Below are 5,308 nucleotides of genomic sequence, written 5' to 3'. Positions count from 1 at the left end.
TGGAAAAGAGACAGAAAATTAGTGCTTTTCCCCATGAGGAGGTAGCTACTTATCCTAGTATGCAAGCAGAACTGCAGAGACCTGTAGAGTTAAGCCATTTTATCAAGCTTCTATGGTTCATAAGAAGTGGTACTAAGCTTCAAGCATATTTATGAATGCCTCCAAAGCCCATGTCCCTCCTCTGTACCATGCTGCCTTCTAGCTTTCCACATCCACGACCTCTCTTAATTCTCAAGTTGCTGTCCCGAGAAATATTCGATGATTGATTGATGACATTTTCAGTAGCAACGTGGTCGTGGTCGAGAGAAATGGTCCCCGCAGCTGAATGTGATGAAAGGTCCCTGCTGTGCTTAAAAGAGCTAAACCTGTTTCAAAATCACTGTTTCTCAGGAAAAAAAAAAGTCATCAGTCGGAGTCTCGGGATCTGCATGATACATAATGGGAAGTTGAGCCTAATTGAAAAGTCTGAAGGAAGCTGACTCTCCGGCGTGTCTTAGTCAAGGTGTCAAAAATTATGAAACAAATAAATAATGCCAAATCTATAAGTAAAATTGCCAACTTGTCTACAATGGCAAACAAACATCAGATCTCTCATCAGCAACTCTGAGAACCTGGAAATGATGGAGCAACGCATTTCATCCCATGGAAGCAAACAGCTGCAACTCTGACTGCTAAATCTAGGAAAGCAAGCTTTTAACACTGATGGAAGACTGCTGCTGCTGCTGCTGCTGCTGCTGCTGCTGCTGCTGCTGCTGCTGCTGCTGCTGCTGATGATGATGATGATGATGATGATGATGATGATGATGATGATGCTGCTGCTGTTGATGATGATGCTGCTGCTGCTGCTGCTGATGATGATGATGCCCCTTTTTCTTCTCCTTCTCCTCCTTCTCCTTCTCCTTCTTGACTTTTTACTCTTCGTGAGTTTTGTATCACACACTCCAAATGCTCTCATCTTTCAACCACTTCACATCCACCTTCTGAGCTCGCAATCACCCCTTTCAAAGAAAATAAAAAATGAAAGATAAACAAAACAAAGCGAACATAGCACCTCATCATGGAAGCTGTAGTATAGTGTGTTACAGTGTGTCCGACAGTACACCATTTGTTCACACATCTTTACTTGGAAATGTTCATTGCAATGAGTCGTTGGTCTTGTTTAAAGCCTCTGGTTTCTGCTATGTCGTCAATACTGGGTCCTCACCTGTTGTGACCCTGTGTCATGGAGATCCTGCAGTAAAGGTTCTTGAGGCATGGGTGCCAGTGAGCTGGCCCCTAGGGCATGAAAACAGGAGCTCTGCCCCTGCCCCTTGCCAGCTACAACATTAAGTGAGCTAGCCTGGAGCAGTGCTAGGGAGCCGGCCCAGGTGGTGCAGGTGCAACAGATCTGGTGGGCTGACCAATTCAACTACCATCCATGCCCACACTAAAATCTACTTCATGATGAACTGCTGGAGTGTGTGAAAGGGCCTAACCTGCAAATTTGAGCCAGTCAGCAGCCTTTGTCTGTCTGTCTGTCTGTCTGCCTGCCTGCCTCCCTCTCTCCTTCTTCCTCTCCCTCCCCCTCTTATCTCTCTGATGGATTCACTTTATATGTAGATTTCTGTTCCCCTTCCTGGCCTCCCTAGGCACTTCTCTCCCTGAAGCCAAGGAAGCTAAGTTAGAGAAACAGATTCTACAAACATGTAACAGCCTTAGGGATAGCGCCTGCTCTGGTTATCTGCTACATATGTGCAGGGGGGCTAGGTCCAGCTTGTTTTCTCTCTGGTTGGTGGTTCAGTCTCTGAAATCCCCCAAGGGTCCAGGTTAGTCTTCCTGAGGAGTTCCTATCCCCTTCTGGTCTCTCATCCTTTTCCCCAACTCTTTCATAAGAGTCCCGAAGTGCAACCCAGTGTTTGGCTTGCCCTTAGTCATCAGGGAAATGCAAATCAAAATGACTCTGAGAGCCTATCTTACACCTATCTGAAGAGATAAGAATCAAAAACTCAAGTGACAACATGGTGTCCAGGATGTGGAGCAAGAGCACTCTTTAATTGCTGGTGGGAGTGCAAACTTGCACAACCATGTTGGAAATGAATTTGGCTGTTTCTCAGAAAACTGGGAATAGTTCTGCCTCAAGACCCAGTTATACCATTCCTGGGCATACATCCAAAAGATGCACCACTATACCACAGGGACACTTGCTCAACTATGTTCATGGCAGCTTCAATTATAATAGCCAGATGGAAATAATTTATATGTCCCTCAACTGAAGAATAGATAAAGAAATGTGGTACACCTACACAATGGAATACTCTTCACCTATTAAAAACAAAGACATCTTAAATTTTGCAGACAAATGGATGGGACTTGAAAATATCATCGTGAGTGAGGTAACTCAGATCCAAAAGGACAAGCATGGTATATACTCATAAGTGGATATTAGCCAAGAAATACAGGCTACCCATGCTATAATCCACAGACCTAAAGAAGCTAAACCTAAAAAAGGAAGGCCCACGGGAGAATGCTTCCCTTAGAAGGGGGAAATAAAATAGTCATAGGAGGCAGATGGACGGAGGAACTGGGTTGGAGAGGTGATGGGGAGTGGGATGGGAAAACTGAGGGATGTACAGGTACAGTTCTCAAGTAGCCAGAAGTTGCTCTTGGGCAAAATATAAAACATTCCCTGCTTTGTTTACTGTTGCTATGGAAACAATCTACCATTCCTACTTCCCCACAGGGACAAAGGAATAAAGAAGGTTGTGCTTACAATGCCAACCAACCAGAGCTTCCAGGGTCTAAACCACTACCCAAAGACTATACATGGACTGACCCAGGGCTCCAGCTGCATAAGTAGCAGAGAATAGCCTTGTTGGGGCACCAGTGGAAGGGGAAGTCCTTCATCCTGCCAAGGTTGAACCCCCAGGGCAGGGGAATGTTGGAGGGGGGCGGTAAGGAGGGTGGATGGGGGAACACATTTATGGGGAGGGAGAGGGAATGGGGGGTTTAAGGACAGGAAACCAGGAAAGGGAATAACATTTGAAATGTAAATAAAGAAATATATCTAATTAAAAAAGAAGAAGGTTGTGCTTATACCAGAGACTTTTGTCTTTATTGTAGGGTAATGAGTCACTGTCACTGGAGGAAGTAGAATGCTGCCTAGACAATGGACTGATTTGAAAATCGAGAGTCCTGGCTGATATGTTCAATCTCTTTGTATCTTAGCAACCCAGATGCTCTGAGTTCACCACGACTGTGAGTCACTGGGATACCTCCAGATGGCTTCAGTGGGAAACATCATGTTCTTACTAGCAGAAAGTTCTGTGGGTAAAAGTTAAAAAGCTGTGACATGTAGTCCATGGTATCTCTGGTTGACATCAGCTGCATCACTGTGGATTGTAGGATTCTAAACTTAGCATTAGTGACTGCTCAGCCTTGGTACCCAGAGCATCTTTGTTGCCTTTTATTACTTTCAATTCTATACCCTTTAAATTTCCTTGAGTTAAATACAGTTTTACCCTCTAAAGTAACCTTATATCTATTTTTGAACTTCCGTCTACAGAATAACTTTTAATTAGGATCAACTCACTTTCATCCTAATAAATTATAGAATTTCAAAGCTGATTAAGAACTCAGAAATAAAGACTAGCCATGTGCTGCAGAAAGAGGAGAAAATAGACAAGTCCAAGGCCATACAGCTAGTTTGGGACAGAGTGAAGTTAACAATCTCAAAGCTCCTAACTTCTCAATTGAAGTAAGTCATTTGCCAGATTTCAGTTTCTCGGTTCTAACAGAGAGGAAAGTACTGTGTTCTTCTAAAGGGCCATTTGAGGAAAAAAATTGCAGTAAATATTATGCTTTCTCGTGTTTTAACAATAGTTAGAGGATGCTCTTCCTGGAAAATCTTGGCTAAATTCTTCAGAGCTTCAGAACACAGTGAAATGTTTACTAGTCCCATCAAATTACTGTACTTTGAACTTGGAGGTTCAAGGTTGCACTTTATGCTCTACATTAAGCTGTCCAGTTAAGGGGCCAGTGAAAGGCTATTCATCTGTCAACTCTGAGGCCTCAAATAGAGGCTGAAGATGACATGGCACAGAGAACAACCAGTCATTGTAACTCCAAGACTAATGCCTCTTGTTTTGTGAATAGACAGGAGGATGTCTAGCTATGTATTAGAGGAGACCCAGGAAAGAAGACACTCCATATAGATATGACCAAAAGCCGCATAAATATTACAAAAAATAGACACCCAGAGCTCCCTGCTCAAGAAGGAGGGCTAACCAGTAAAATAATGAGATTTAAATTGAAATTTCAGCATAGCTACTTAACAACTCTGTAAATTTGAGCAATCTACATGACCTCTTAGCTTGTGCTCCTCATAAGGAAAACCAGACATATTAAGAGTATCTTTCTCATGGGGTGTGCCTGAGAACTCAATTAGTCAAAATAAATTGCTCACAAACAATGACTCGTTTGTGGTTGGTTCCCACCAAAAGCCAACTCCTTTCCATTATTGCAAGCAGAGAGTCCTTGGCTTTGTGGTGAAGTTGAGAAGATTGAAACAGCCTGAGTCACTAAACATGAATCTCAGAACTTCACCACCTGAACTCTATGAGGTGATAGGAATTCCCCATTCTTCTTGGAGCGTTCATAAAGAATGGGAGAGGCTAAGGCAGAGCTCATGGGCCCTTGAGAATAGCAATATGATCTGTTTGGCAGTTTCTATTCAGAACACGTCCACCTGCCATTGAAAACATGCCAGGAGTGATGTGGGTGTCCCAATGACCTTACTGGGCCCTTTGGTAATGACCAGTCAGCTGGAGTTTTGTTCATTTGCTGCATCTGCAAAGTGAGATGGTGATTTAAATGCTCCTATGTCATTTGCAGCTTAGTTTTTCTTCCAAATATTTTGTTTGATTATATTTCCACCACATGAGGATGGCCTCAGTGATTTCTATGGAAACTCGCACACGGCATTTGAAATGTGCTAAGCAGGCATGAATAAGACTTGCTTTTCAGTAAGTGGCAGAGACCCAAAGTGTCAATTCAGAAAAATGAAACTTCTCAACTTCTCAGAAGGCAGATATGCAGATAGGACATTCAGGTCTACCCAGATCACAGGTGAGGCTCAGAAGCAGTGAAACCAGGCCTTTCCATCACTGGCTCTACACTCTTGGTATAAGTCTCACTGGAGTTTATCAAGTAATCCTGGAAGAGAACTGAGGCTTTGTTTCCTCAAAACTCTAAAGATTACCAAAAGCCAATAATGTACAGACACAATAACAATCAGATCTGGCCAGAGAGGGATGTGAGGATATTCTAAAGA

Source organism: Rattus norvegicus, chromosome 6, assembly GCF_036323735.1.
Source record: "Rattus norvegicus strain BN/NHsdMcwi chromosome 6, GRCr8, whole genome shotgun sequence".
NCBI lineage: Eukaryota > Metazoa > Chordata > Mammalia > Rodentia > Muridae > Rattus > Rattus norvegicus.
The sequence above is the reverse complement of the archived record's forward strand: the minus strand, read 5'-3'. Positions refer to the sequence as shown.